Source organism: Triturus cristatus, chromosome 6 (genome assembly GCF_964204655.1).
Source record: "Triturus cristatus chromosome 6, aTriCri1.1, whole genome shotgun sequence".
In the NCBI taxonomy this organism is placed as follows: domain Eukaryota; kingdom Metazoa; phylum Chordata; class Amphibia; order Caudata; family Salamandridae; genus Triturus; species Triturus cristatus.
This window is the reverse complement of record NC_140589.1, coordinates 317,883,007-317,907,192: the sequence shown is the minus strand read 5'-3', so window position 1 is coordinate 317,907,192 and position 24,186 is coordinate 317,883,007. Positions and strand designations below refer to the sequence as shown.

The 24,186-nt window shown below is 47.8% G+C and overlaps 1 long non-coding RNA gene across 1 annotated transcript in view; it reads right to left on the bottom strand.

Annotated features, from left to right (window-relative positions):
* The window catches only part of LOC146816794 (uncharacterized), a 48,105-nt gene extending 35,849 nt beyond the window's left edge, over window positions 1–12,256 (bottom strand). The window contains exon 1 of the long non-coding RNA XR_014962940.1: window positions 12,061–12,256. This is a non-coding gene — a long non-coding RNA (uncharacterized LOC146816794). The remainder of the gene's footprint in view (window positions 1–12,060) is intronic.
* Between the last annotated feature and the right edge of the window lie 11,930 nt (window positions 12,257–24,186).

The window sequence follows — 24,186 nt, the reverse complement described above, 5'->3', positions numbered from 1 at the left end:
CCCAACTTTGGGACTGTGGGCATGAAATGAATGATGGAATCACATATCTTCCTCGCCCAATAGAGGTTTTCTATTTTTTTATTTGGTGTATAGACCGTCTGCAAATCTTGGTTTGAGGACTGTCTCTCTGCTAACTATCCAGATATCTTAACTTTTATCCCTTTCAGGCCCAACTAATACATTTGTTTGACATTGAGGGTATATTTCCTAACATTTTGCTCTGAGTTTGGATCACGAAAGAAACAACATGTTCATTCGAAATTTGCCTTTCAGCGCAAAACTTATTTTGCGCTGGAAAGTCACCTGCAAGTAATGAAATGCAGCACCTTGTGGTTTTGTATCACTTAGCATCAGGGAGACATTCCATGCGTGGTATAAGGGTGTTCCCATGCAACCATCCAGGGTTTTGAAACAACGCCCTATCTACTAAAACAAGCATTTGCAATGCAATAGGTCTCATATTCACGCGCGTTTCAGCTATTGAGATTGTAGATGACAATACCTTTTATTTATGTTTTGGGTTTTAAAACATAAGTAAAGGGCATTGTCATTTACAATACTAATAGCTTAAACTCTCGCAAATGAGAGACCTATTGCATTGCAATAAAGGGTCTTCTCAACCGCTTGTTAGATTGTAAATATCAGATGAAGAGGCTGCACTGCGACATCTTCAAAGTAGTGACAAATAGTGTTGTAAATTGCACAGACACAAAGTGTGAAGTTGAAGTGGGAGTTACATATGATATGAGCTATAAAAACTAACAAAGCACTCCAACACCTTTCACTCTGTGATTACACTATTGCTGCTCAGGAGGAAGAGTGGGGGGCTATTTCCTGCACTCTCTGTGATTTGAGTGTGCAGTTTGGCATTATGTAATGTCATTGCTATCTTTGGCCTAATAAAAAACACTCCAGCTGTAGTAGGGCCCTGGCTTCACCTCCTGGTGCAGGGTGGGCTGTGTTTTATGGTGGGCATGGAGGGAGGGAGGGATGGTCTTGGCTGCAGCTTCGGCCTCGTACAGAGCCCCTGCTATTACTAGTGAGCGAGAGGCACTGAGGTGGTGGTATTGGCATTGGTGGTGGTGGTATTTGTATTCGTGGTGGTGGTATTGGTATTGGTGGTGGTGGTATTGGTGGTGGAGGTATTGTGGTGGTGGTATTGGTGGTGGTGATGGCATTGATGATGGTTTTGGTGGTGGTGGTGGTGGTGGTGGTGGCAGTATTGATGGTGGTGATATTGGTAGTGGAATGGGTGGTGGCAGTATTAGTATTGGTGGTGGTGGTGGTATTGGTATTGGTGGTGGTATTTCTATTGGTTGTAGTAGTTCTAGTATTGGCGGTGGTGGTATTGGTGGTAGTATTGGTGGTGGTGGTACTGGCAGTGGTGGTGGTATTGGTAGTGGTGGTAGTATTGGTGGTGGTATTGGTGGTGGTAGTATTGGTGGTGGCATTGTGGTATTGGTGGTCGTGGTGGTATTGGTATTGGTGGTGGTATTGCTGGTAGTATTGGTACTGGTGGTGGTGTTGGTATTGTGGTGGTATGGGTGGTGATGGTATTGGTATTGGTGGTGGCGGTATTGGTGGTATTGGTGGTGGTGGTATTGGTGGTGGTAGTGGTATTGGTGCTGGCATTGGTATTAGTACTGGTGGTTGTGGTACTGGTAGTGGAAATGGTGGTGGTGGTTCTGGTATTGGTGGTGGTGGTATTGGCGATATTGGAATTGGTGGTGGTATTGGTATTGGTGGTGGTATTTGTACTGGTTGTGGTGGTTCTGGTATTGGTGGTGGTGGTATTGCTGGTAGTATTGGTGGTGGTGGTATTGGCAGTGGTGGTGGTATTGGTGGTGGTGGTAGTATTGGTGGTGGTATTGGTGGTGGTGGTATTGGTGGTGGTATTGTGGTATTGGTGGTGGTGGTGGTATTGGTATTGGTGGTAATATTGGTAAAGGTGGTGGTGGTTTTGATATTTGTGGTGGTATTGGTGGTGTTGGTGGTGTTATTGGTATTGGTGGTGGTGGTATTGGTATTGGTACTGGTGGTGGTGGTACTGGTAGTGGAATTGGTGGTGGTGGTGGTACTGGTATTGGTGGTGGTGATATTGCTGGTGGCGATATTGGTATTGGTGGTGGTGGTGTTATTGGTATTGGTGGTGGTATTTGTATTGGTTGTGGTGGTTCTGGTATTGGTGGTGGTGGTGTTGGTGGTAGTATTGGTGGTGGTGGTATTGGCAGTGGTGGTGGTATTGATGGTGGTGGTGGTATTGGTGGTGGTATTGGTGGTGGTATTCTGGTATTAGTGGTGGTGGTGGAATTGGTATTGGTGGTGGTATTGGTGGTAATATTGGTACTGGTGGTGGTGGTTTTGGTATTTGTGGTGGTATTGGTGGTGGTGGTATTGGTTTTGGTGGTGGTGGTATTGGTATTGGTGGTATTGGTTATGGTGGTATTGGTGGTGGTATTATTGGTGTTGGTATTGGTAGTGGTATTGGTGCTGGTATTGGTATTGGTACTGGTGGTGGTATTGGTGGTGTTGATATTGGTATTGGTGGTGGTGGTATTGGTGGTGGTAGTACTGGTGGTGGGGTTATTGGTGGTATTGGTGGTGGTGGTATTTATGGTGGTATTAGTGGTGGTATTGGTGGTGGTGGTGGTATTGGTGGTGGTGCTGGTGGTATCGGTGGTGGTGCTGGTATTGGTGGTACTGGTATTGGTGGTGGTGGAGGTAGTGGTGGTGGTATTGTGGTGGTCTATTGGTGGTATTGGTGGTGGTATTGGAATTGGTGGTGGTATTGGTATTGGTAGTGGTGGTATTGGATTTGATGGTGGTGATATTGGTGGTGGTGGTGGTTTTGGTGGTGATGGTGGTATTGGTGGTGGTGGTATTGGTGGAGGTTGTATTGGCGGTGGCGGTGTTGGTTGTGGTATTGGTGGTGGTGGTATTAGTGGTGGTGATAGTATTGGTATTGGTGGTATTGGTGGTGGTGGTATTGGTTGTGGTGGTGGTGGTATTGGTGGTGATGGTATTGGTGGTGGTATTGGGGGTGATGGTATTGATGGTGGTATTAGTGGTGGTATTGGTGGTGGTATTGGTAGTGGTGGTATTGGTGGTGGTGGTATTGGTGGTGGTGCTGGTATTGGTGGTGCTGGTATTGGTGGTGCTGGAGGTGGTGGTATTGTGGTGGTCTATTGGTGGTATTGGTGGTGGTATTGGAATTGGCGGTGGTATTGGTGGTGGTGGTATTGGTGGTGGTATTGGTGGTGATGGTGGTATAGGTGGTTGTGGTATTGGTGGAGGTTGTATTGGTGGTAGTGGTGTTGGTGGTGGTATTGGTGGTGATGGTATTAGTGGTGGTGGTGGTATTGGAATTGGTGGTATTGGTGGTGGTGGTATTGGTTTTAGTCGTGGTGGTATTGGTATTAGTGGTGGTGGTGGTATTGGATTGGTGGTGGTGGTGGTGTTGGTATTGGTGGTTGTGATATTGAAGGTGGTATTGGTGGTGTTGGTAGTGGTGGTGGTATTGGTGGTGCTGGTATTGGGTATTGGTGCTGGTATTGGCGGTGGTTTTGGTAGTGGTGGTGGTGGTATTGGATTGGTGGTGGTGGTATTGGTGGTGGTGGTAATGGTGGTATTGGTGGTGGTGGTGGTGGTATTGGTGGTGGTGGTATTGGTGGTGGTGTTGGTGGTGGCATTGGTAGTGGTATTGGTGGTGGTGGTGGTGGTGGTATTGGTGGCAGTGGTATTGGTGGTGGTAGTGGTGGTGGTATTGGTGGTGGAGTTGGTATTGGTGGTGGTGATATTGAAGGTGGTATTGGTGGTGGTGGTATTGGTGGTGGTATTGGCGGTGGTTTTGGTAGTGGTGGTGGTGGTATTGGATTGATGGTGGTGATATTGGGTTGGTGGTGGTGGTATTGGTGGTGGTGGTGGTAGTGGTATTGGTGGTGGTGGTATTGGTGGTGGTGGTGGTATTGGTGGTCTTGGTGTTGGTTGTGGTGGTGGTGTTGGTGGTGGTTGTGGTATTATTGGTGGTGGTATTGGTGGTTGTGGTGGTATTGTTGGGGTTGGTATTGGTGGTGGTGGTATTGGTGGGGATATTGAGGGTGGTGGTGGTGATATTGGTGGTGGTGGTGGTATTGGTGGTACTGGTGGTGGTTTTGGTGGTGGTATTGGTGGTATTTGTGGTGGTAGTGGTATTGGTATTGGTGGTGGTGATATGGTGGTGATATTGGTGGTGGTAGTGGTACTGGTGGGTTTGGTGGTGGTGTTATTGGTATTGGTATTAGTGGTGGTGGTGGTATTGGTGGTGGTGGTATCGGTGGCGGTATTGGTATTGGTGGTGGCAGTATTGGTGGTGGTATGGTTGGTGTTGGAATTGGTATTGCTGGTGGTATGAGGTGGTACTGGTGGTATTGGTGGTGGTGGTGGTATTGGTGGTGGTGGTATTGGTGGGGGTGGTGGTATAAGTGGTGATGGTATTGGTGGTGGTGGTATTGGTGGTGGTATTGGCGGTGGTTTTGGTAGTGGTGGTGGTGGTATTGGATTGGTGGTGGTGGTATTGGGTTGGTGGTGATGGTATTGATGGTGGTGTTGATATTGGTATTGGTGGTATTGGTGGTGGTGGTGGTAATGGTGGTATTGGTGGTGGTGGTGGTGGTATTGGTGGTGGTGTTTGTGGTGGTATTGGTGGTGGTATTGGTGTTGTTATTGGTGGTGGTGGTGGTATTGGTGGCAGTGGTATTGGTGGTGGTAGTGGTGGTGGTATTGGTGGTGGTGTTGGTATTGGTGGTGGTGATATTTAAGGTGGCATTGGTGGTGTTGGTAGTGATGGTGGTATTGGTGGTGGTGGTATTGGGTATTGGTGGTGGTTTTGGTAGTGGTGGTAGTGGTATTGGATTGGTGGTGGTGGTATTGGGTTGGTGGTGGTGGTATTGGTGGTGGTGATGGTAGTGGTATTGGTGGTGGTGGTATTGGTGGTTTTGGTGGTGGTGGTATTGGTGGTGGTGTTGGTGGTGGTATTGGTGGTGGTGGTGGTGGTATTGGTGGTGGTATTGGTGGCAGTGGTATTGGTGGTGGTATTGGTGGTGGTGGTGGTGGTGGTGGTATTGTGGTGCTGGTGGTGTTGGTTGTGGTGGTGGTATCGGTTGTGGTTGTGGTATTGGTGGTGGTGGTGGTGGTGGTATTGGTGGGGGTGGTATTGGTGGTGGTGGTGGTATTGGTGGTGTTGGTTGTGGTGGTGGTATTGGTGGAGGTGTTGGTGGTGGCTGTGGTATTATTGGTGGTGGTATTGGTGGTTGTGGTGGAATGGTTGAGGGTGGTTTTGGTGGTGGTGGTATTGGTGGGGATATTGAGGGTGGTGGTGGTGATACTGGTGGGGGTGGTGGTGGTATTGGTGGTACTGGTGGTGGTTTTGGTGGTGGTATTTGTGGTGGTAGTGGTATTGGTGGTGGTGATATTGGTGGTGGTAGTGGTATTGGTGGTATTGGTGGTGGTGTTATTGGTATTTGTGGTGATGGTAGTAGTGGTGGTGGTGGTATTGGTGGCAGTATTGGTATTGGTGGTGGCGGTATTGGTGGTGGTATAGTTGGTGTTGGTATTGGTATTGCTGGTGGTATGTGGTGGTACTGGTGGTATTGGTGGTGGTGGTGGTATTGGTGGTGGTGGTATTGGTGGAGGTGGTGGTTTTGGTGGTGGTGGTATTGGTGATGGTATTGGTGGTGGCATTGGTTGTAGTGGTATTGGTGGTATGGGTGGTGGTATTGGTGATGGTGGTGAAGGTGGTAGTGGCATTGGTGGTGATATTGGTGGTGGTGGTGAAGGTGGTAGTGGTGTTGGTTGTGTTATTGGTGGTGGTATTGGTGGCAGTGGTATTGGTGGTGGTGGCATTGGTGGTGGTGGTATTGGTGGTGTTGGTGGTGGTATTGGTGGTGTTGGTGGTGGTGAAGGTGGTAGTGGTATTGGTGGTGTTATTGGTGGTGTTGATGGTGGTGGTGGTGGTATTGTTGGTGGTATTTGTGTTGGTGGTATTGGTGGTGGTGGTATTGGTGGTGGTGTTATTGGTGGAGGAGGTGGTATTGATGGTGGTGGTATTGGTGGTGGTATTGTTGGTGGTGGTATTGGTAATGGTGATATTGGTGGTGGTGTTGTTGTTAATAAAACAGGCTTTTGAAAACAACCCGTGAGGTGGCTTTAGTACAGATGGCATGTAACACAGATGTGCTGTTGTCAGCTGCAGCCAATTAGCACACGATTATGTGCTACCTGGAATTCACATAACTTAATTCGCTAATCATTTCTCAATTCATTTTACTTGGGGGGGTTGAAACAGTCTTGAGATAATGCCGGGTTAAAGTGATTGAAAGCAGGTGCCCGTGTTACAGGGGCTGCCGTGCTGCTTAAAAAAACACACGCGGTTTCAGCTGAAGAAGCGCATGTCCGGCCTGCAGTAAGAGAAACTCAATAAAGTAAATAGTGCTTACAGTAAAAGGGCCAGTCGCCATGGGAGGGTACAAATGAAGAAAAGGCTGTACTTAGGAGGGACTAACAAGCCTATTAATGAATCCGAAGGCAGCATTTACGGAAGACAATGACACCAGACAATAAAAAATATGGGAGGAGAGTGGTCGCAGCTTCTCTCCCATACTCTACTACAGCAGTCTCACAGAGCAAGCAGTGTCTGTGTGCTGCCGCTAGGCTCGACCTAAAAAGTAGGAAGGGTTTAGCATCAGAACATAACATTAAATCACATTTTTCTTATCGAGTACAAATGCTTTTATTTCCCCAATCTTTTCTGGTATTGCATGTATGCTACAATGTGCAGTTTACATACAAAGTAGCAAAAGTTTAAAAGTTAATCTAAGCATTGTATTTTGTACTGGAAGTCTCTTCCAGTACAAAATGAATGCTAGACATCATAAACACACACTTGCACTAAGATGCAAAGGTGTGTGCATGGTTCTAGCAACCTGATTGAGCGTGTATGTTGGGACAAGAGCAGGACAGCACCATATCTCTGTAAATATGGCAGTGTCTCCTTTCTGCCTCTCATGGAATGCAACGCAACACAATGCAGCAACTTCGATTGCTGTACCATGTTGCAATACCTTCTAGTAAATATACACCCAATTTCTCAAAAAATACTACATGAATTTACACCAAACCAAGGCACTATCCAGAGTGATGGTCAAGGCCTCAGATGTACTAATATTTGGCACAAAGCAATGGGGCAAGACAACTTGCTGTGCTGCATCAAATGGAGAGAGCAGGAATACATTATATTCAGTAAGATATGGGGTATTCCTGCTCTCTCTCTGGCTGGTGCCCTGGGGGGAGGATTTACTAAGATTATAGGCCCTGGTTAAATCACAAAAGTGAAGCAAATCAGTGCAAAATCTTTTTTTTCCAATTTGCTTTTCAGCACTAAATTTTTTAAGTACGGGAAATAATGTGAACGCAACACAAAACAGTGCATTGTGCTGCTTTGCATAACTTAACGCCAAGGGGGTGTACCAGAGGTCCATGGCTGGAGCATGGGCGTAAGTCTGGCGCTGAGCTCTGCTCAGCTCATGGAGTTTGGAGAGTTTACCGCACTCCGCATTACGCAGAGCTCGCCGAGTTCCGTGGAGCGCAGCTTTTTTCCCCACTCGCGATCATCAACATCAAGTTGGCGAGCTCGAGCGAGTAAAATCCACCTCTCCGTGAGATTTTTCATCATTTGTGATCGTCACCATCAAGCTGAGATTTCTCAACATGGTCGAATTTCTCAATGTGAGTGGCAGCGTATGCTCGCGACCCCTCGCATTGAGAAACCGTCTGTTTGCGTTGAGAAAGCTGCTGCTCAGGTAGAAAATCTACTCAAGCGGCAGAAATGAAGTAGCGTGCACTTGCGCCTGCTTGCGCTGTGCATGGTGCCATTCACAAAAATTTCACAGCGCAGAGAAAGACCCGGCACTGAAAATTATCCCGAACAGCATTTTTTCTAACCCACTCAGCCACTTGCGGAGCTCCGCGTAGCGCAGCAGAGGTTTTTTGCGCTTCTTTTTGCCCAGGCTTAGGCCACATTACCATGCAACAACTCAAGGTTTTTTATGCTAAATCCTATTTACTAAACACAGTAGACAGGGTTTAGTGTCAGAAAACTTCACCCTTTTGAAGTAGGTGCAGGGAAGGAGAAATGCTTTCATTTCTCCTTGCTTTTCTGACTTTGTACATGTGCTGCACTTCACAGCACACATACAAAAAGGGAAAAGGGATAAAGTCAGTCTAAGCATAGTATTTTGCACTTGAAGGGTACCCCTCCAGTATAAAACCTATGCTAAACTCATGGTGACACACTTGCACCATGGCACGGCAGCTGATTTTAGCATCAGTGCTAGAGAAAGGGGAGGAGAGTGCCATATTTCTGTAAAAATTGCACTCTCCTCCTCTCCCCTTTTCATGCAGCACAGCATTTGTGGCTTCTGCACTGCACTGCATGATTATATGGTAAAATGGCCCCAGAGTGCTTCCTAGCACCAATGCTGGAATTCTTGTGCCATGGTGCAAGGGTGCCCACGTTACAGCCAGTATAGTTTTTGTGCAGGAATGAACACCTTCTTGCACTAAAACTATGGTCAGAGGCATTTTACTTTTCCTATGTTTGTTGCAGAAGGCAGCCTATATAGAAAGAGGAAATAAACGTATTTCTCCTTGTTACGCCTCTGTTGAGATGGCAAACCATTTTGATGCAATCCCAGGTTTGATATTCTTAGTAAATCTGGGAATGTGCCAATATACATGAGTGGATGTGTAGGAACGCCCACATTCCACACATGTAATGCCTTCCCAACGCAGAGTAATGCAATGCAGCATTATTCTCTGGATTTACTAAGCCACGCAGAACCACTCAAGGTGGCTTTGCGTGGCTTAGTAAATCCGATTTAAGGGCTAGTAAATCTGAGCCTACGTTTTTTGTCAATCTGGTGTAATTGTTTTTCCATGGTGTATAGTGGGGAGTTAAAAACAGAAACACTGTTTATTGACTGACACTCATTTAAGTATTTCTCCCCTTGACAGATTTCACTGAAACTCAACATATCAAAAGTAAACATTTTCTTGATTTTGGTATAAGAACATGCTGAGGGTATTTCCTCAAGTGTAATTATATAATATTAATCGTGCTTGGTGAAATGACTTCTTATGTGCGCAATTCCGTTCATCTTTCATTTTCTTTTCCTCCATGGGGAAAATATGTTTTCTAAGATGGAGAAACCCCGTCACTTAAATTCCCACCAACTTTGGTGCGTTCACTTCCCATTGGTATCCCAGAAATAGCTTTCTCCTGCCTTTGATTGATAAAGACCTCCAACTCTCTGGCGTGGGAGTGGATTTGGTAAACGTTTGTGAATACCCGCAAAGGAGTAACTGCAGGGGTGTGAATAGATTCAAGGCATTCCTGCTTTGGAACACCCTGTCCCTGACCCTGGCGTAGATTTACTCGCACGAAAATGTATATTATGAAGCTAAATCCTCTCACGCATGTGAAAACACCATAATTGAATTTCAAAGGTGGCTTTGCATCAGTGCTTAATTTGTAAAATATGAAGTGCAGGTGCTCAAATCTTTTTCGTAGGCCACACCTTCTTTCCTCTGGCTCCACCCACTTCCTCCACTAGCTCCACCCACTTCATCTGTTAGCTCCACCCACAGCGCCACCGGCTGAGCCATTGCCCGCAGCGCAACATTACCATCTACTGGGTTGTTGTTGTTTCATTCACATTTTCTTTCCGCCCAATGCAGCATGGGCAAATGAGTCTCCCCATTTCAGACATTGGCTAACTTCACTGTAAAGAATGCCATTCTGTCCTGTAACGAGGACACTGCAAACACAAAGTATTTCCCCTCAGTGCCAGGTGCTACTATGACAATTTGTGCTTTCTTAAACCAAACACGTATATATTTTTGCTTTTAAACAACTTTTTTTTATTCTTGAAGGACAGGAGCTCCCTCAACATCCAGTTTTACAAAAAAAAAATCATAAAAACACAAAACAAGCGTTGAACAATTCAAAAGACTGCCAGTCCACAGCAAACAAGTTGCTTTTACCAGTGCTTGCTTCAAATCGTTTTGTGGCTGCCCATAACATTGAAATTATTTGGTAGACATTACTCCCCCACACATCCTGAATTCTCAAAGCACATTAACTCTATCACCCCCATGACACAAACAAGACAAACATAATCTGTCTGAGCATCTCTGAGGGAAGCCCTTCCTATGCCAACAGGCAGTGCTCAAAACTGGAATATTTCACGGTTATTACACTGTTGTGGGCTTCTTATGTGAGCTATTGATGTAAAAAAGTCATTTGCGCCTAGAAGCCATCATCAGATGACAATTTAGCGCTTTATAATACATCAATACAAATGCCGATGCCACACAGAAGAAGTGTTTGCATCACAACACTGTGCTCGCGCCTGGTCCATGGGTGGAAAGCCCTTACACAGGGCTCGTTCCAGTTGGGAACTATGGGGCGGGAAGGCCTTCAGGGAACAGTTTTTTTCCAGTCTCTGCACTTCAAGAGTGACCTGCTGAAGTTTGGAAAGTCTGCTCGTGGACTCATTCTACTGCACAGAAAATAACGTTGCAATCTTTTTTAAGTTCATGGTGCCAGAATCACAACTGTTGTCTTGCGGCCAAACTAGCTTTGCTGCACAGGGTGCACCGGGCACCCTTACCTTGGTTCTAATGTGCAAGTTCAACAGTACCAGGTGAAACCTTCCTGTCCCAAGACAGCAGCTATTCTCGCGAGCAGAGAGATCGGATATCAGGGGCAGAAATGGAATTGTTTCCAGGAGCAGTTCAGAGTTGATGAACCGGCTGTGAACAGACTTGTGGGGACAACACTTGTGGGGTTGTCATTAAAAACAATCTCCAGCAATTCCACCTTGTAGCACGTGTGGGAAAACTTGTGTTTTCTTATTTAAACTACAACTTGCAGTGCAATGCATGCTGCTCAACGGAGGCCTCAAGGGACGCTGTGTGCCTGTGTTTGAACACGAACACCTGTTTTTTTTTACTTGAATGTGTTGAAATACAATAGGACGACTCTTAGAGAATCATCATCTAAGGTAACCCCTAGTCCTTACTTGGTGGCACTGTTACTTACAGTTACGGGCTGGTTGGTTATTATAATTATACTCGAGTCGTCCGGGGCACTGCCTTTATTTATTACCGTATTTTAGACTCACTCTGCCTGGTGCTGCTACTGCTGTCTGCCTGCTCTGCCTCAACCCTGGCCTGGCCTCAATATCGTTGGACTGATGGCTCGTGAGGTGGGGTGCGGGCCGGGAGTGCTGGGGGGTGGTGGTGCATGGTGGCAATCGGAAAAAAATCTCAGTGCGCTGCCTGCCGCACACACACAGCTCCTACAACATCCAGCGGGCATACTGGCATTGTTTAACTTAACCCAGGCGGGAGGCAGGCAGCAGGCCTCAACCGAAGCACACAGGGACTCGGGACGGAGACCCAGGCCAGAACAACACTCTGCGCCGGTTCAGTCCGACTCGGATAGCCACTAAGGCAGGGCCTTTAACTTGAACACCGGCTGGCCGGCCCGGCCCTGCTCCTATCGTGATAATGTGTCCGGCGTCGGCGGCCGCTACTTGGCCAAGCCAGCCAGGCCAGCCCAGGCAGAGTGCAGTGCGGATACTTCAAGGGGCAGGGCAGAGCTGGGCCGGCCGGGCCTTCTTTAACAACGTAACCCCGGCCAGCGGCGGCTTGCTGAGCCGAGGCAGGAGCTCAGCATGCCATGCATTATTCGAATCTTGTGAGTATAGGATACAATAAGGGGCAGGCCTTCCCTTCTTTAACAACAACTATCACTCTTCTTAACCTAGATATATGATGAATATTGAATTAAATAAATGATTACCGTGGCCGGGCCAGGGCCACGATCAGTGCGTCACCGAATGGAGCCGGAGCTACCCCTTTGCCCGACACGCCACCACTGAGTGACCGGGCATGTCGCAGGTCACAGGTGGCACGCATGGCGATGGCATGATGTCTGAATAACAGTTACTTAGTACTTACGCACTCCTCATTGTGGTCGGCTGGGGCTGCGATTATTAACTGATCGGCGGGCCGTCTGATGGTGCTGCCTGCCCCTCAACGTGGTCGGACTGGCTGAGGCTCTGACTCGTGGGTGCGGGTGTGCCGGGACGTGGCATTGGTAAGCGGAAAAATATCTGCGCGCAGCGCGCACATCCAAATACCCAATCAATGTCTTCACTCCCACCCAGTACTGCTCCCGAGTCCCGCCCACCACCGGCAACAGTCGCAGTTCACTGAACTAATGGCCATGCCTTCGTTACGCCGCGGCCGCCATGATGACGCCATGTCACTGTCAGTATCATTATTATGATTAATGAGTGCTGAGCTGCAATTGCTTTGCTCCGGAGTCCGGACCGGCTCACATTCACAACAATGACTCACTGACTCAAGTCAACCGAAGCACACTGGCACTCTGCGCGTGCCGATTCCGAGTCACATAATTATAAACATCTTGTCATCACATCATCTTCTCATAAGTGACGACGTGCCGTCGTGCAGACTGTAGACCCGGCCCTGAAAAGTAAGTGCCGGTGCTAAGCACCGGATAGCACCGGCACAAATTAAGCACTGCTTTGCATAGGCCAAACCTGTTATTTGCTCTTTTAAATTTCATTTAAACACTAAAATAGTTTTTTTTTTTATCTAGGCTGTATGTGAAAGTACTGCGCAAAAATGCAACAAGTGTAGCAAAAATCAAACATCTCTCATCTTTGCATCTTCCGTAATTCATCATGTTTCATATTTTAGGAAGGCGTGTTTTATGCACTGCAGAATAGGTTCATACTTGGCCTTTATCATCCTATTTCCCCTTGCAGATGATTGGACCGTCATCGAAATGGCCTGTATTTATTAACCGTTTGATAGGCACTGCATTGCAATGTATCAACATTCCTCTGTGATATGAGCGTTTGCGTTAACGATGATTTATGAGCAGAGCCATAACTTTGCTGGTTTTCTTTTGTTATATTGGGAAGGTCATGCTGAGAACCGGACCGGCTGGGAAGTTAATGGCCTAGAGACACCACTGGCCATAAACGCCATGCTACCGATGACATTTCTTTTATTCTTTTATTCTCAGTTTAATTTGAAAGAAATGGCTATTTGGGATGACAGCTTTCGAAACCGCAATGGAAATATATTTCAGCTGAACAGGTCGCCATAAATTAAGCATTAGAGCTCATCTAGCACAAAGAAACTGCAGTAAATCACTGATATGGCCCAATGTGCATTTCTTTCTTTTTTTTTAGCTTCTCTGTTCGGATAAAGAATATCCAGCTGGCTGCCTTTGAGTGCAACAGAAGGTTACAGATGATACCTTTTGTTTCAGATCCAGCAGAAACTTGGTAGAGATGACTTGACTTACACCCCAGTTAGAATGAATTTTACTATAAACCATTCACTCCATTTTCTGCTTCCATGAATGCAAGCAAAAGCGCTGATTAGTACTATCTCAAGCTAAAGGTGGAAATAGGTGGAAAGGTGGAAATAGGAAAAGGAATGTATGAGTCACAGACAGGATCCTGTAAAAGAGTTCAGCAACTGCAAAAAAGACTGGGTGATGCAGCTGGAAAAGCAACTCAGTGGGTTGGTATATCCTACGTACATGTATGAACAGATAAGTTCTAGTGGTTGATTGCATTCATTTTGGTAGTTTCTGTTCACTGAACTTCGCCGTATGCCGACTTCTCAGCGCTAAGTTAAGTTGAAAGATAGTGAACAGCTACAAGCAGGAATTAGAGGGCTCCAAATATATGGGATTTTTCATGCATTGCTTGGTCATCCATACACGCGGTGGAAGAGTCCGGCTTGGAGCAAAATCTGGAAGAACATAAAGGGGAGTTAGGTGGATGGCATACTCCGTCAAAACATAGCACATATCAAGTCCATCATTTTACAAGTCCCACAGGCTATAACCCAAACATATAAGGCTGAGGGAAAACAGAAAATGTATGATGGAGTATCCCACCCGTCAATCTCTAAATAAAACATTTATGATGGAGCATCCCACCCGTCAAACTTTAAATGAGGCTCATAGGGCCTCATTTACAAGGGGATATGGCCACCAGAAAGTCACTTTTAGTGACATTCTGGTGGCAATATCCCCTTCTCTTTATTTACAAAGCGGCGTTAAGCCACTTTTGTGGCTTAACGCTGCCTTGTAAATAAGACCCCTTTTTCCGCTTCACTTAGCGTGAAAGGGGCGTGCAATGGGTGTTGCAGTGGGCGTTCCGCAGCAATCCCTTTTGCTTTTTGATGCTGCCTCACCACCCCCGTTTTGAGCAAGCCACTACTGCTCCTAACTTACATGTCTTTTGAGTGCTTATTTTGAGGCTTAGAGTTGCACATAAATTATGCATAAAAGAAGAAGAGAAGCCTGGGTAGTTCCCAAGTTTTAATGGAAAAGGTTCCTTTATATGGGGCACTCTACAACACCACTTACACTCTAGATGTGCTCACAACAAATGTGTTTTTCTCGCAGAACATTTAAGCATATATATATATATATATATATATATATATATATATATATATATATATATATATATATATATATATATATATATATATATACATCTTACACAGTGGCAGTCACTACTGGGTAGTTATAGTTAGGTCTCTGTTTCCATAGGAAATGCCTTTTTGGGTTTGCTAACTTTGGTGCTGGTTGACGAATCTTTACAAAACTTTTGAAAAAATTGCTTTTAGTGACTAGTTTCACAGCAACGAGGGGGCCGAGAAAAAGAGGGGAGGTCCCAAAATTCAAAATCCCTATTCATTTTCCATATACTTATTAGGAAGCAATACCGCGAAAACTGCTGAACAGAATTACACCAAATTTGTCAGGAAGATCATGGTCTAGAAATAGTGCTTTTTGTGATTTGGTGTAAATTCATTCCGTGGTTTTCAAGAAATTGATGTACTAATATATATGTATATCAGCAGCCGCTCGTTTATTATTCACTGCTACTTGAAGGGGCACCTCATAATGTCCCACAAGATCTTTTTTGTTTATATTTTTTTACAGTTTGTTGGAGTCTCTAGAGTAGGGAGGGATACAACCAAGCCTTTTTAGATCTGGCATTAGCCAACTCTTTTTCAGTTTATTTAAATTATATGTACAATATACTTACTTACAGGGGCTCTCAGCCAGCGTTCTTCATCCATTGGTCTGTTGGTGTATCATTCAGATTTTGCTTCTGAACACTCCATCATAGAGCATAGGGTAGGAGGCCAGCCTACATCAGCCACTGGATAACTTCACTTTGAGTAAGTAAATTTTGCTCTTTCACAAGGAACACAAGCACACACAAGCTAGTGCCATTCTGGGCCAAAGTTTTTGTTTTTACTTATTTGCTTAGATATTGCCTTTATGTTTAGAGTTTGATGTAACAGCAGGACTCTTTATACCAGATCTGAACACAGGCTATTGCAACGCTTTCTCAGCTCCTGTCTCCTTCCAATGCTGTTGTAAATTCCTGTAGGGAAAATACTTTGTTTACCTGACTTTCTCAGATAAACAAAGGACACTCCATAAGGAATTTCACACCATCAAAGATTGCTTCTATTTGAAACTGCTTCATGGTACATTTTAATTCACAAGAAGACAATTCCTCAGAACACATTTATTCTGGATACAAATTTGCCGAGGAAAAAGCCTTATCGTGTTTAGTTTGCAACACTTGTAATACTTTATTTATTCCTTCTTTCCTTCTCCTTTGTTTCTGTGTTTTACTCTTTCATTCCTCTTTCATTCCATCTTTCCTTTTTCCTTCCTTCATTCTTTCATTCCCTCTTTCTTTCCTTTTTGTTTCATTGCTTTTTTCTTCTTTCAGCCTTTCTTTCCTTTCTTCTTTCATTCTTTTCTTCTTTCTTGCTTACCTTTTTTTAAATATTTCTTTCATTCCTTCTATAGTTTTTTCCCTTATTCTTTCTCATTCCTACTTTCTTGTTTTCTTTTTCTTTTCTCATTTCTTGTTTTCATATTTCTTGATTTACATTTTTCTTTCATTCCTTCTCTCCCTGATTCTGTTTTTCTTTTATTCTTTCACTTCTGCTGTGTTGCTTTTATTTTCTTTCCTTTCATCTTTCCTACATTCTTAGTTTGTTTCTCACTTGCCTTCTTTCTTTCACCCTTTATTTATAGCTTTCATTCCCTTTTCTTTCTTTCTTTCTTGCTTTCCTTCTTTCCTTCCTTCTTCCCTTATATCAACCGTTCTCTCTTGGCTTTTGTCTTTCTTTCTTTTTTCTGTCTTTAACTTTCTTAGTTTCTTTGTTTGTTTGTTTCTTTCTTTCTTACTTTCTCGAAGACAAGATGCTAGCATTCAATAGCACAGAGATTGGCTTTTGTAGATCTATGTTAGCCAAACCCTTTTGATTTTACTACAATTATGTGTATGGCATAGTTACATATACGGATTTTAAGCCACACTTCATCCATTTGTTTGTGGTTGTGTCATTCACATTTTTCTACACCCCACTAGAGCATGTATCAAGGGACAACTCGTCACCCGGCTTCAGTCATTGGCTGACTTTACTAGGAGTTAGGACATGCTGCTTGTTAGATCTGGGGGTCTCTAGTTGGCAGAGGTATTCACCTTAGACCAAATAGGGACCCTTGCTTCTAGTCAGGGTACAGGGACACCCACGGTAGATAACCCCTGCTCACCCTCTAGGTAGCTTGGCTCGAGCAGACAGGCTTATCCCCAAGGCAATGTGTAAGGTATTTGCACGTAGACACCACAATGACCCCTCCTCCGCACACCACAAACTTAGACCACACAGGTGAGTTATCAAAAATAATATATCTTTATCTAGTTTCCGCAGTTGAAATCAAGCATCACAGGTTTACACAATAGTCGCTTTCTTAGTTGGTCGGGACCGTCAGACAATAGTCTCTAGTCTCTTGAGTGATTCGATACTCACTGAGAATGAATCAGTTTGTAGGCTCTCGATGTTTTAGGCAGCTACGTTGCTCCGGAGGTGTCACTGCGCTCGTTATACCAGCGCTCCTCGGGCTGTTCGGTGCAAGGATTCCACAACTCCCTCGACGAGCCCCCAGTGACGATGTCGACGTCACCGGAGTCAGCCACTCACAGCGCGGCTTCGTAGAGCAGGGAAATACGACTCTCGAACTGCTTCAGGCCTCCGGGTCGCGGCAAGGCACGTGCCGATGAGCACGTCGATCGTCTTGATGCGGCAACCGGTGTCGGGCCCGGCTCGGTGTGGTACTCTCTAGCAAGACAGAGAGCAGCCAGCCCACCTCACAGGCAGACGTTGAGAAGCTTGGTAGAACAGTCCACGGTCCCTGCGGCACACAGCAGCGCAGGTGGGACACAGCAGAGTCTTGAGTTCTTGGCAACCTTTCTATCCCTGGGTTGCGAAACAGGAGGCCAGCTCTTCTCAGGCCCTTGGAGATTCAGTTGAAGACACAGCACACAGCAAAGTCTTGTTTGGTCAAGTGGATAGGGTCAGCACACAGCAGGACCCCTTCTTCTCCTTAGCTTCAGTTGTACGCCAGAACAGGTCAGCCTTTAGAGCACACAGCACGGCAATCTTCCTTTAGTTCTTCAGCGGTCCGTCTTTCAGCAGAGGTTCCTCTCGATGGTCGAATCTCCCAATCTGTTGTCAGGGGTCTTGTACTTATACCCCTAGAAGTCTTTGAAGTCTTTGTGCAAGTGGGTCCTGAGCCCGGTCTGATCCAGTTCTGGGTGTTGCTGGAGCACTTTGTTTTCTTGGCTCCTACATTCTTTTCAGAGCGAGGGGCAAGGTCGTCAGCCGCCCAGCAGGAGGTGGAGCCAGCAGAGTGGCAGGCAGGCACAGCCCTATTCAATCCCAGGTGCTATCTCCTCCCTCCACTCTCCTTGCGATTGTCGCCATTCAGCAGAGGGCTGACTCAGCCAACCTCCCGGGGGATCCCCAGCCCCTGTCACTCTCAAACCAGACAGTCAATCCACAAGCGCGCCCAGGCACACAGAAGGGTCAGACAAGAGAACAGCTACTCTCTAAAAAGTACTGTTCTCCAACTCAGGATTTAAAAACAATCTCTCCTAAAAGATGTGTTATTAAATGCTGAGCTCAGGGATATCAAACACTCATGTCCTATCTTGTTCGTATGAGAAGATAGGCGGATAGCCATTGGCACCCGCCTCCCTCATGTTAGCCTATGGAACAAGATAGCCTTGCAGTAGTGAACACACAAAACGGCCGGTGTTCACTACCAGAACATGTTACCCGCACTAGTACATGCTCTACCTTCTACATACACTGCACCCTGCCCAGGGGGGTACCTTGGGCCTTCCATAGGGATGACTGACGTGTATGAAAAGGGAAGGGTTAGGCCCGGCCAGTGTGGACACTGGCCAGGGGGACATGGCAGTCCGGGGACTGCAGGCAGGCCTGCGGCGGCAGGCCTGAGACACTGTTTTAGGGCTACACAGGTGGGTGGCGCAATCAGCGCTGCAGACCCACTAGTAGCATCCGTCATCACCAGCCCTGGCACACACAGTGCACTTTACTAGGGACTTCATGGTGATACAGATATGCCAATCAGGTATATCCAATCGATACGATATTTTACACAGGGAGCACTTACACTCTGGCACTGATTAGCAGTGGCAGAGTGTCCAAAGCATCTAAACCAGCAAAACGAAATCCAGCACAGCATCAAAAATCCATGTAGCAGAGGCAAAAGATAGGGGAAAAACCCACGCCAAGGATGTCAGGTCTAACACGTGTCCCCTCCAGCTGAAAGCGGGGAGAACTACCCACCCTCTTGGGAGTTCTCATCGCTAAGGCGGAAAAACCTGGACAGACCATCAGCATTGGCGTGCTCTGTACCGGGACGGTGTTCCACCGTAAAGTCCATTCCCTGTAGGGAGATGGACCACCTCAACAGTTTTGGATTCTCACCCCTCATCTGCATTAGCCATCTGAGGGGCCTGTGGTCGGTCTGAACACGGAAGTGAGTCCCAAACAGGTAGGGCCTCAGCTTCTTCAGGGCCCAGACCACAGCAAATGCTTCCCTTTCAATAGCGCTCCACCTCTGTTCCCTGGGAAGTAGCCTCCTACTAATGAAAGCTACGGGTTGGTCCCCGCCCTCGTCGTCCATCTGTGAGAGTACTGCTCCCACGCCTTGCTCTGAAGCGTCTGTCTGCACTACGAACTCACTCGAAAAGTCAGGCGCCTTAAGCACCGGTGCTGTGCACATTGCAGTTTTCAGGGCATCAAAAGCAGTTTGACAGGCCTCGGTCCAATTCACCTTCCTGGGCTGATTTCTAGAGGTTAGTTCCGTCAAGGGGGCAACAATGGTGCCGTATCCCTTGATGAACCGTCTGTAATACCCGGTGAGTCCTAGAAAGGCTCTCACCTCTGTCTGCGTCTTGGGGGGTTCCCAAGCCAGAATGGTATCGAGCTTCGCCTGTAGGGGCGCCACCTGGCCGCTCCCAACCGGGTGTCCCAAATACACCACTGATCCCTGCCCTATCTGGCACTTACTAGCCTTGATAGTGAGGCCTGCCTTCTGCAGCGCCCTCAACACTTCACAGAGGTGTTGCAAGTGTTCGTCCCAAGTGGAGCTGAACACAGCAATGTCATCCAGGTATGCGGCGCTGAATTGCTCCAGCCCGGTCAGTACCCGGTTGACCAGTCTCTGGAAGGTGGCAGGGGCATTCTTCAACCCAAAGGGCATGACTCGAAACTGGAAGTGCCCCTCTGGTGTTGAAAATGCCGACCTCTCCTTTGCCCCGTCAGTTAAGGCAATCTGCCAGTACCCCGAAGTCAAATCGAAGGTGCTGAGGTACCGGGCAGCTCCTAACCGATCCACGAGCTCATCAGCTCTGGGGATGGGGTGCGCGTCAGTTTTGGTGACCGCATTGAGCCCGCGGTAGTCCACGCAAAACCGAAGTTCTGACGGGCCACCGGGTGTAGCAGATTTCTTGGGAACGAGGACCACTGGGCTAGCCCAGGGACTGCTAGAGGGCTCAATTACCCCTAACGCCAACATCTTGGAAACTTCTTCCTTGATGCTGGCCCTGACCTTGTCAGCTACTCTGTAAAACTTCTGTTTCACAGGCAGGCTATCTCCAGTGTCCACATCATGGACGCACCAATTGGTGACACCTGGTGTCAGGGAGAACAGGGAGGCAAACTGACCCAACACCTGGCGACAGTCGCTCTGCTGCTCCGGGGTCAGTGTGGGCGAGAGGACCACACCATCTACTGACCCGTCTTGCTCCTTCGCTGCCAGGAGGTCAGGGAGTGGATCACTATCCTCTTCCCCACCGTCATCTGTAGCCATGAGCATCGTCACTTCAGACCTCTCGAAGTGGGGTTTGAGGCGGTTCACATGCAAGACTCTGAGGGGCTGCCTAGGAGTCTTCATGTTGATCAGGTAGGTCACCTCACTCTTGCGCTCTACCACCTCATATGGCCCGGTCCATTTGTCGCGGAGCGCACAAGGCTCCACCGGCGCCATCACCCACACTTTCTGCCCGGGATGAAATTCTACCAGAGTGGTATTCTGGTCGTACCATCTTTTCATCTCCTCCTGGCTGGCTTCTAGGTTCTCCTGAGCGAGCTTCCTGAAGCGCTGCGTTTGGTTGCGGATGGCCAGCACATAGCTGAACACATCCTGGGGGGTTTTCCCACGGGATTTCTCCCACCCCTCCTTCACCAGTGTGAGAGGTCCCCTAACAGGGTGGCCATACAGCAGTTCAAAGGGGCTGAACCCTAAGGACTTCTGAGGCACCTCCCTGTAGGCGAACAACAGGCATGGTAACAAGACGTCCCACTTTCGTCTCATGGGCTCCGCTAGGCCCATAATCATACCTTTCAGGGTGCGGTTGAACCTTTCAACCAATCCATTTCCTTGAGGGTGGTAAGGAGTGGTGAACTTATACGTTACTCCACACTCCTCCCACAGAGACTTCATATACCTAGAGATGAAGTTGGTATCCCGGTCGGAGACCACCTCTCGAGGGAACCCTACACGGGAAAAGATCCCCATCAATGCACGGCCCACCACGGGTGCTGTGATTGTCCTGAGAGGGACTGCTTCTGGGTACCGAGTGGCGTGATCTACCAAGACCAGGATAAACCTGTTGCCTAAGGCGGTCTTGGGATCCAGGGGCCCTATGATATCAATGCCCACCCGCTCGAAAGGGGTGCTCACTACAGGAAACGGCTGGAGGGGCGCCACGCACTTCCCTCCGCTCTTGCCACTGGCTTGACAGGTTTGGCATGACTTACAAAAGGTACCGACGTGCTTCTTCATCTGGGGCCAGTAGAAGTGGGTGACAAGCCTGTGATAGGTCTTGTCTTGCCCCAGATGTCCTGCGAGAGGCACGTCGTGAGCCAGACCCAGTAAGAAGTTCCTGAAGCGCTCGGGTACCACCAGCACACGGGCTGCACCGGGCTCAGCGAACTTAGGCTCACTATACAGTAAGTCATCTTCCCAGTAAATCAAATGTTCCTTGGACCCTAGGCCTGCTGCCTGGTCTGCAGCCTGCTGCCGCACACCAATGAGAGAAGGGCACTCCTTCTGAGCCTGGCAGAATTCCTCCCTGGAGGGGCCACCCTCTTGCTGCCAATGGGTCAGCTCAGGCAACTCCCCCAGTTCGGCCACCTGCTCCCCTGTAGGTTCCAGGGCATCCCCCTCAGGTTCCGCTTCCTCCTGGACCGTGGGAACAGTGGGGGCCGGTTTCCCGCGCCCTCTGCCCCTTCCCCTCCTGGCAGCTTCCTGGGCCATCGTTCCAGGCTCCAGTTCTACCAATCCACCCTTACTGGCTGTCATGGCACGTGTGGATACACAGATCCACGCTGGCAGTCCTAACATCTCCAAGTGAGTTCTGTGCTCTACGTCCTTCCATGGAGAACTCTCCAGGTCGTTACCCAACAGACAATCTACCGGCAAGGCATCACTGACACAGACTTCCAAGGTACCAGAGACTCCCCCCCATGTAAAGGGAACACGCACCATCTTGCAGAGGCGAACTGAAGTGTCAGCTGCCACTACTGGGCGGAGCACATTGGGAATTACTTGCTCTTCAGACACCCACTGACACCTGACAGATGTCACACTAGCCCCGGTGTCTCTCAGAGCCTCTATCTCCCTCCCATTGATGGTCACCTTTTGCCCGTATTTCTTAGTGTTAGCGGGTATCAAGGTATCCTGGACCATCTCTTGGTCTCCTAAAGAGACAAGGGTCATCATAGCTAATCCCGCTTCCCCACTGGAAATCAAATCCCCTCCCAAAGCTACACTAGCTAACCCTGGGACTGGAGCAGCAGCTGGTGCTGGGGGTTTATTGGGACATTTAGGGGCGATGTGCCCCACCTCCCTACAAGCATAGCAAGTAGGCGGTGGTCTGTTGCCCTTAGGGGGCCAAGACCTCTTCGGCTTGGGGGCTTGGGACTCCTTCTCCTGGGAACTGTTTTGGGGCCCTTTAGAGAACTCCTTACTGTTACCCTTGTCCTCCCCACCTTTCTGCTGGGGACCCTGTCCACCCTTGGCTGGCATACTTACCACCCCTTTGTTGACCCTGGTGCTAGTCCAGCGGTCTGCCTCTTTAGCAAGCTCGCTGGGATCAGTTAACTTGCTGTCTAAAAGATGCTGGTGCAGCTCTGGAACACATAGACTACTCAAGTGCTCCCAACTAATCAAGTGACACAACCCCACATAATCAGTAACTTTGCTGCCCTTTATCCAACCTTCCAGTGCACGCATGTACATACTCACACACTCCACCCACGTACTCGAATCAAGTTTCTTGAAGTTCCTAAACTTCTGTCGGTACTGTTCTGGTGTAAGCCCATACCTGAGGCATAAGGCCTCCTTCATCGTGGGGTAGGTTAAGGTCCCTGCTGCTTCTAAGGGTGCTAAGACATCCCTCCCAGAGGCCTCAAAATGCTTCCACAAACCCGCTCCCCAACTTTTCTCAGGCACTTCATTCATCTTCAAGGCAAGCTCATAGGATCTAAACCACGCATAGATATCCTCACCCCTCTGATAATTCTGCACCAAATCTTTCGGTATGTATACTTTACCCGCCTGTACTGGTTGTGCGCTGCCACCATTCGGACTGGACGCCACCTGTTTGGCTTTAATGTCCAGCTCCCTCATGCTCAACTCATGAGCCAACTGGAGTTTCTTCTCTTCTAACGCAAGAGCATTCCTCCTCTCCTCCGCCTCTTTCTCACTGTCAAGGCGCAGTTTCCTCTCTTCCGCTTGAGCTTTGAGCTTAAAAAGTTCAATCTCATGGGCTCTGACCCTTTGGTTTTCCTCCAGCTCCTCTGGAGAGAGGCTCCTACTGGAATGGGCGCTGCCAGCCCTAGACGCTGGCCTATTCACTGGCAGATCATCGGATCCAAATCCGTGCTCCGGTGTGCCATCCCCTTCCGTAGTTTCCTCGGTTGCGCCATTCTTGGCCTCCCACCAGGCCCTTAGAGCTTTCTGTAGCTCCGTCTTGTTGGCGCTGCCCTTCGCTGGGCATTCAAGCTGCTTGCAGAATTGCTTTAGTTGCTCCTTCTTATACTCGAGCAACTTTTTCACCTCGAATTGCAACTCCAGCTCCTCGCCTACTCCGTTCAGAGACATGATGCTTCGTCGATCCTCCAAGAATAGTCTTCGCAAAAACTTTGTGCGATGCAACTGCTTACTAGATTAGTGATGTACAAAGAGTCACCGCAGGTCAAGTGCAAATACTGGTTCTAATCCGCACCGCTGACCACCAATGTTAGATCTGGGGGTCTCTAGTTGGCAGAGGTATTCACCTTAGACCAAATAGGGACCCTTGCTTCTAGTCAGGGTACAGGGACACCCACGGTAGATAACCCCTGCTCACCCTCTAGGTAGCTTGGCTCGAGCAGACAGGCTTATCCCCAAGGCAATGTGTAAGGTATTTGCACGTAGACACCACAATGACCCCTCCTCCGCACACCACAAACTTAGACCACACAGGTGAGTTATCAAAAATAATATATCTTTATCTAGTTTCCGCAGTTGAAATCAAGCATCACAGGTTTACACAATAGTCGCTTTCTTAGTTGGTCGGGACCGTCAGACAATAGTCTCTAGTCTCTTGAGTGATTCGATACTCACTGAGAATG